Below are 8,316 nucleotides of genomic sequence, written 5' to 3'. Positions count from 1 at the left end.
GAGCATCTAAAAAATGCCTGAGAGAACAAGAATGAGGCATGCAAATGATTTTTACTACCTTCCAATTCACTTATCCTACTTTCTGAGATGTAGATTTAACAACCCGCATGGTCCTTCTTTTATTTTTTTTTTTTTTTTAGTTTTTTATTTTTTAAATTTTAAAATCTTTAATTCTTACATGCATTCCCAAACATGAACCCCCCTCCCACCTCCCTCCCCATAACATCTTTCTGGGTCATCCCCATGCACCAGCCCCAAGCATGCTGCATCCTGCGTCAGACATAGACTGGCGATTCAATTCACATGATAGTATACATGTTAGAATGTCATTCTCCCAAATCATCCCACCCTCTCCCTCTCCCTCTGAGTCCAAAAGTCCGTTATACACATCTGTGTCTCTTTCCCTGTCTTGCATACAGGGTCATCATTGCCATCTTCCTAAATTCCATATATATGTGTTAGTATACTGTATTGGTGTTTTTCTTTCTGGCTTACTTCACTCTGTATAATCGGCTCCAGTTTCATCCATCTCATCAGAACTGATTCAAATGAATTCTTTTTAACCGCTGAGTAATACTCCATTGTGTATATGTACCACAGCTTTCTTATCCATTCATCTGCTGATGGACATCTAGGTTGTTTCCATGTCCTGGCTATTATAAACAGTGCTGCGATGAACATTGGGGTACATGTGTCTCTTTCAATTCTGGTTTCCTCCGTGTGTATGCCCAGCAGTGGGATTGCTGGGTCATAAGGGAGTTCTATTTGCAATTTTTTAAGGAATCTCCACACTGTTCTCCATAGTGGCTGTACTAGTTTGAATTCCCACCAACAGTGTAGGAGGGTTCCCTTTTCTCCACACCCTCTCCAGCATTTATTGCTTGCAGATTTTTGGATCGCAGCCATTCTGACTGGTGTGAAGTGGTACCTCATTGTGGTTTTGATTTGCATTTCTCTAATAATGAGTGATGTTGAGCATCTTTTCATGTGTTTATTAGCCATTCGTATGTCTTCTTTGGAGAAATGTCTATTTAGTTCTTTGGCCCATTTTTTGATTGGGTCGTTTATTTTTCTGAAAAACCATATGATTATCTCAATAGATGCAGAGAAGGCCTTCGACAAAATTCAACATCCATTTATGATAAAAACTCTCCAGAAAGCAGGAATAGAAGGAACATACCTCAACATAATAAAAGCTATCTATGACAAACCCACAGCAAACATTATCCTCAATGGTGAAAAATTGAAAGCATTTCCCCTAAAGTCAGGAACAAGACAAGGGTGTCCACTTTCACCGCTACTATTCAACATAGTTCTGGAAGTTTTGGCCACAGCAATCAGAGCAGAAAAAGAAATAAAAGGAATCCAAATTGGAAAAGAAGAAGTAAAACTCTCACTGTTTGCAGATGGTCCTTCTTTTAAAGTCTTTGTAGGTGGGCCCTATCTCATAATGACTTATCCAGTCAGCCCTGCTCTGCCTGAGAGCTGTATTTATCAGTCTTTAATTACAAGCAAATCACCTTAGAATCTCATTTAACAATATGAGTTCTGATGTGGTTGAATAAGAGAGTTTCTGATGCCAGGAACTTTAGTTGACAAGAGGTGACATGAATCTCTCACGCAGGCTAAGCATAAATGCTCCCACAGCCAGGCAGGGAAGAAGTATTAGGGGAGCCATGAGGAAAGGTGGTGGACCCCAGGTGAGTGGTGCAAGCCCTGCCTTTCCAGAGGGGAGAGGCCCTGGAAAGTTCTGCCCCATAGCTTCACACATGTTATCTCACTAATTCTCATGTATGCACTCCATGACTGTGTACTTCCACCCCAATGCTATGCTAGACTCTGAGGAGTAAGAGGAATAAGATATGTCCCCTGCCCTCAAGAAACTTCAGTGGAAGGCATATAGTTACCGGCATATAATTATAATAGAGTGTCTCATGGCCTGGGAGAGAAATACAGGATATGCCCTGGGAACCCCCAGACAGAGGATTTCAGTCAGATCAGGGACAGGAAGACTTCCCAGAGAGGGTGATCCTCACACTGAATCCTACGGAAGCAGTGGGAGTTAGCAAGGGGAGTGAGAGGGAGAGGGGTGTCCTGCCCCAGCAGGGAAGCCCCATAAGCAATGGCACAAAGTTTGAGAGGTGGGAATTTCTTCATGAGACTGTCCAGAGTCAGGGTAGACTGGAACAGGTTGGCTTGCTGCAGAACTACAGGCAACGGTTAGTAAGAGTCAGTAGCCAAATTGCTTTGGAAAATTTGGGTTTAAATAAAATGGGACACACTTTTTTGCAGCAGGGCATCTCAAAGTTTTTGGTTTGTCCTCCCACAGGGGACATCTCCCAGGAGGGCTATCAGGTACAGCATTTCTCACCCTCATGGTAACAGAAGCCCTTTGTTTCAAGGCACCTATGGGACATGGAGTCTCTTGAGCACACTTAGGAAGTGTTGGGCTACTCAGACAGGTTCTGACCATGTTGATGTTTACCAGACATCCTAAAGATGTTTTTCAGGGAGTCCTAAAGGACGGGTAGCCCTGACATTGCCTAGTTTCTAGGCTAACTATTGAATCACACTGTGTTAAACTAAATTAAACCTCAAGTCAGCGTCTGTAGGCATGACGGGGTTTAGCAGTTTGCCCTTAGCACAAGGGACTCAGCCATCTACTGGGTGTGCTCAGTGCTCAGCCTTCCCTTTGTCTGCCAACTCACCTTCCCAGATTTTTTTGCAAAATTGCATCTTGCCCTCAGAAGGAAAATGTTGAAGTGAATAATCCTTGCAGTGATTATTCAGATAGAGAACAAGGAAAAATCAAAAATTAATCAAACCTTGATATATAACCAGGGCTGAGGAGTTTGTGAGGCTGTGTTTTGTTTTCATAATAAGAGAGCAGGGCTAATGATTTTATTATGTGTATATATATATTTTTAAATGCTGGTGTGGGCAGAAAATACTTTGGAGTCAATTCAAGTCCTGAAAATAAGAATCAGAACAAATTATGAGCTCAATCCTTCACTCTTCATCCCCTCTACTCCTACATTGCTCCACCCCCTCAGTACTCATAAATTCTTTCAACCAAGAAAAATATTTCTCCTGTGCCTTAGAGTAGAATTTACTGCTTCGGTTCTCCGTCAGCCCTTCCTCCATTTTCAGCTCACTGAATATTTACAGTGGGTTTTTCAAGGTACAAGTGCTCTGAGTTCAGCCCCAGGGCCACGGAACCTATGAAATGTGTGAGATTCAGGCTCACCCTTTCTTCGCCAAGACTGCCTATGAGCCATCTTTGCCCACATAGACTCCAGGCTTTATATTTTGAGGTTTTCATCCTTTCAAACCAGTGCTCAATATTGGTGAACTCTAGCAAAAGAGAAGGGTGTAGTTACCTAGAATATAAAAAAAGAGAGGATATTCATCAAAAAAGGTTTAATCTCAGGTGGCAAATTTAAAGATTCATTAGGTAGATTTAAATTAGAAAAGCATGAATACCAACAAGATGAGTGAAGTGAGGGAGAGTCACCCCCAAAACTAACCTGAGAGTAGATTGCACCTTCAGATTTCCTTAGCCTGACAATTAAAATAATTCCTGCCTGCTACTCACTTATAAATTTGGCATTCAGCTGGTATGTTGCATACCTGACCATCTTTGAAGAATTGAGGGTATGGAAAGGGACACCAGGATGTGATCCTAAAATTCATGTCTAAAAATCTTGCCCATGATGGAGGCAGTGGCAGTGATCAGAGCCTCGACACTGAGCGTTCTCCTTTGATAATTTCAGAAGAGTCTCCACACTACAGTCTTTGCCCTTCACCTCCTTCAGTCAGTACCACTAGATACGCCCAGCCTGATTTACCTTCAGGGCCACCAGACAGGACCAGACAAGGTCATTTTTCTGTTCTCTGAAAACCCTAGCCTTTCTTTTTCATGCTTTCAGGATAAGTTTCATGGCAGTGTCAGGGAATAGGACACACACACGCATACTGTCTCTAAGCCTGTTCTTTTCATAGGCTGCAGCACATCTGCTCACTGTAAATCTGTAGAAACCCCAAACCTGAAATGTTGATGGAAACAGATATGTTTTATTCCATGTACTAAAAGAAAAATTAACGAGGCAAATATTGTTTCTATAGCCACCTTGGGATGGAGAAAGTGACAAGCTCCCCCTATATCACTGCAATCATGAGGCACGAAATGAGATGGGAGAACAAAGACATCTAATTTTAAATTCCTTTGAGAGGAAAATTGCAGCTCTATTTAGGAAGCAGCTCTTCTGAGGGCTGTGGGAAAGGATTCCAGGAATAATGACGACCTCACAGTGAAAGGATGTGCGTGAAGGTGCTCACCTGAGGTCCAGCCCCTCCCCAGGGCGTCTCCCTAAGTTCCAGATCAGGCACAAGGAACCAGGGAGAGGGACAGATCAGAAGACCTGCAGCAAAGTTGTTTGTTAGCTTGGATACAGGGTAAGAAGTTGGACTGATGTCCAGATGGGATCTTGGTAGGATTCAAGTTCCTCTCGTTGCCTGGGATGGCAGTGAACTAGAGCCTGGGAGTCAGACGTTTACACAGTAATATGAGGGTGGCCTCACACCATGGAAACGTGGCCTTTGACCTCTGGCATAGGGACTAAGCCCAGGGATTTGCAATAGGAAAGAGGAATAACTGAATGGCCTGCAAGCCATGGAGTGACAGCAGGAAAGGGAAAACAGTGCGGGCCTTGATGGATGAAGCACTCAGGGGTCGGACACCAGGTCAGAGGAGCAAGATGGAAATGAAGCTGAGCAGCCAGGACAGGACTCCCCTTCCCACCTTCCTAAGCCGGCTTCGGTGTTTGAGTGGCTCACAAAGAACGCCTGGAACTGGGAGGAATCCGTGGGCGGGAAAACGGTGCCCGGCTGTGGACGTGAGCAGGGACGGCTGGGCTTGGGGGATTGCACAGTGGCTGCTGGGCCACCCGTGGATGCTGAGGTGATGGCGGGGCACTAGAGACAGGCTTCACAGGAGAACACCTGTGGCTTCCTCAGCTTTTGCAGGAGAACACCATGGGCGGGAAGGGGGTCATTTGGTGGAGCTATCCCTTCGTGGACCGTCCCTCCGCCCTGAAGTACCCCGCGGTCAGTAACCTTCCCTCAACACTTTCCAACAACAGAGGGGGCTGTGGGGCTTTGTCTGAGGACACTCCCACCCACTGAGCCAGAGGCTCTCTGCAGCATGGAGGGAACATCTGTGCCCTGAGACAAAGGCCAGAACTGAACTGATTAATCTACTAATCCTTTAAAATCAGCTCCAGCTCTCAGAGTGAGAAACCAAAAAATAACAGATTGCTTCTTTTTTTAAAATTTTAATGGAAGTACAAAGAGAAAACAATAAATTCCCTGAGCACACTATGTGTCCTGCATCTTACTGGGGGCCCTTACATTCTAATATCAGTGTCCTCAAATGCTTTATATCCTTTTGAACCCCACCTGCTCTAAACCTAAGGGTCGCCTGACTGACTTGTCACCACTCTGACACCTGCTGAGAGATGACCTAGAGGGTTTAAATATCCTCCACACGCCCAGGTCAAAGCCCACTTCTCGTTAGGGGCTTGTCAATGACATGGTGAGTCACGCTGGCATCCATATGCCCATGGCTGCAGTGCCAGGCTCTGCAGGACATGCTGAGTTATTAGGGTGTTTTCCCCAAGAATAGCCTAATTAAGTAAGAAGAACAAAATCTATATAATGCAAAATAGCTCAATATAAAATTGCTGCCACCACTGAGAACTGGAGAGACTGCTGCTCCAGGGACAATTTTATAGGGTCTCCTGACATTGCGGAGCTTATTAAAACCATAGATCATAGAGCTGGAGGGCTGGAGAGAATCTCAATCATCCTGTCAGTATTCTCTCTAACCCCCTAATTAAGATTGTCACCTTAATCTCTGTGTAAAAGACAAGTAGTAGGAGAAGAGGTTGCACCGTCCACGTGACAAAGCCACCCTGTCCCCTCTTCCTCACCATTCCTATCCTCAGGTCCCCAGATTTCCTAGTGAGTTTCTCTGTCCTCCTTGACAGTTTCTGTGCCTTATCAAAACCCTCCACATAACAGGAAAGCTGTGTAAAGTCTTGTCTCCTTTCCTTTTCTACCATCTCTCTCCCCTTCTGGAGACAAAAATAACTCCATTCCTACATGACTTCCCCAAGCCTCTCAGTCTGCTGATAGTGCACTACTCTGACCCTGGGCTCAGAATCTGACAGCAGAGGTTAAAACCTGGCTCTACCTTATACATGCTGTCTTACCTTGAGCAAATTTCTGCTGATCCCTCCTGAGTGTGCTTTCAGGGTCTGGGCTAACGGTTTCACTCTCATAATGGAGGGAGAGCTGTCCTAAAAATCATAAAGTCTGGGTTCTATATTAACAGGCTGTATAGGCTTAGGAAAATCTCTAAATTCTGCAAAGGTTCAGCTTCCTCCCTTTTAAGTCGAATAAATAATACCCATTTCACAAGATGGTTCAAAGGGTTAAAAATGATGATGGAAATGCTTTGCTTCTGTAAAGCACTAAAGCCATGCAAGGCACTAGCTTTTTTGTTATTCTACCATATTGTTGAAGGTCAATTGTCCTAGTACTAGGCAATGCCCAGCACGTGGCTTCCTTGTTTAAGGACTGTCCTTCACAGAGTGGGCCTGTGCAACAACATTTCTCTTGCACACTCCTTCCCTTCTAGACAAAAGTTATTAGAAAGGAGCAGCCATCTCATCTAAAAACAGGTGAACTGAAACTTCCCCAAGTGGTTCAGTGATTAAGAATCCAGCTTCCAATGCAGGGGACGTGGATTCAATTCCCAGTCGGGGAACTAAGTTCCCATGTGCTGCAGGCCACAGCTACAGAGAAGCCTGCATGCCACAACTAAGAATGGATAATGAATGAATAAATGTTTTAAAAATATAAACAGGTGAAGGGTGTTCTCTCTCCAGAGAGTTTAGAGTTAAGACTCAGGGACTTAAGTTAATTTCTGGCTCTCACTTGAACTGAGAACATATACACTTGAAAGATGAGGAATGATTCTATTTGGTCTATTCATCCCTGGTGGCTCAGAGGTTAAAGAGTCTGCCTGCAATGTGGGAGACCTGGGTTTGATCCCTGGGTCGGGAAGATCCCCTGGAGAAGGAAATGGCAACCCACTCCAGTATTCTTGCCTGGAGAATTCCATGGACAGAGGAGCTTGGTGGGCTTCAGTCCATGGGGTCGCAGAGTCGCACTCGACTGAGTGACTTCACTTTCACTAAAAAAGCAGAAAGAGTAGAAGTATGAAACAGTCACTGGCATTCACCTCCTTCCCCACTGAATGGGCTGCAACAAGACGTGAACCAGTGGGTCCTGCCTGCCCACAATGATCCGAGAACAAAACCCCTAACATCCAGACACACCTGATACTCACCAGTGGGCCTTGGTGTTCTCCCGATGAACACAAATAATTTCACAGAATATCAGCATCAGACAAGGCCATTCCACGACCAGGATGGATCAAGACAAAACAAGACTGCTCCCTAACCATGTCTGAACACAGACAAAACGTGAACTTTGTCCAGTTACAAAAATGACCAAGCATTCCCCCATCCTGGCCAATGTGAGTGACTGCTTCTTACCAACTGCAGTCTAAACTGGGGTCTAGTCCCTCTGTGCTTGCAGATAAGACAATCCCATGTATTTCAAGCAGCCTTTAAAACTGTGACAAGCTCTCCACACAGATGACTCTGGGCACTTTCTAGAATACCATTGCGAAGGATTTGAATGTTGCAAAAGGAGCCACTTCTATAGTCTGTACTCTCTTCTTTCTCTTTCTCCATAATAGTAGCATAGCTTGATTGTCTCTAATAAGGGGTTTATTCATATGCCTCGATGCTTCTACATGAATCTGTAATGAAAGTCCTGGTGCCCTGTTTCTCATCATAAGAGAATAGAGTATAATTTCTCATTTTTAGTGAGACCCGACTACCAGGAAAGGAATAGCATTCTCCTCAGTGCTACAATATATTACCTTTTGTATCTTAATGAAAAAAAAGATTGTTTCTAAAAATCAATATTGAGCTCTTTTTTTTTTCCTGTGTATCTAAACACAAATACTTCTTTTGATAAAAGAAAGAAAAAATCAATAGTAAAACAAAGGTAAAATTCAGTGGTTGACATATTTGACTTTTTCAAATTCAGAAGAATTGTCCTGATTCAGAAACTTTTTAATTGAAAGTTTTCTTCTGTTTTGGTTGGCATTCATTAGTTTTGATGATAATAAATGCTTTCTATTTCAGATGAAAGCAAACTTTCTCGATCCCTGGAGCACAA

General features: G+C 43.8%; 1 long non-coding RNA gene across 1 annotated transcript; it reads right to left on the bottom strand.

Annotated features, from left to right (window-relative positions):
• Positions 1-1,014: 1,014 nt before the first annotated feature.
• On the bottom strand, positions 1,015-7,609 carry LOC138421132 (uncharacterized). The gene is made up of 3 exons (XR_011249416.1): positions 7,415-7,609; positions 3,248-3,380; positions 1,015-2,970 (listed from the first exon to the last, which is right to left on the bottom strand). It is a non-coding gene; the product is annotated as an uncharacterized lncRNA (long non-coding RNA).
• Positions 7,610-8,316: the final 707 nt, after the last annotated feature.

Source organism: Ovis canadensis, chromosome 15, assembly GCF_042477335.2.
Source record: "Ovis canadensis isolate MfBH-ARS-UI-01 breed Bighorn chromosome 15, ARS-UI_OviCan_v2, whole genome shotgun sequence".
Taxonomy (NCBI): domain Eukaryota; kingdom Metazoa; phylum Chordata; class Mammalia; order Artiodactyla; family Bovidae; genus Ovis; species Ovis canadensis.
The sequence above is the reverse complement of the archived record's forward strand: the minus strand, read 5'-3'. Positions and strand labels throughout refer to the sequence as shown.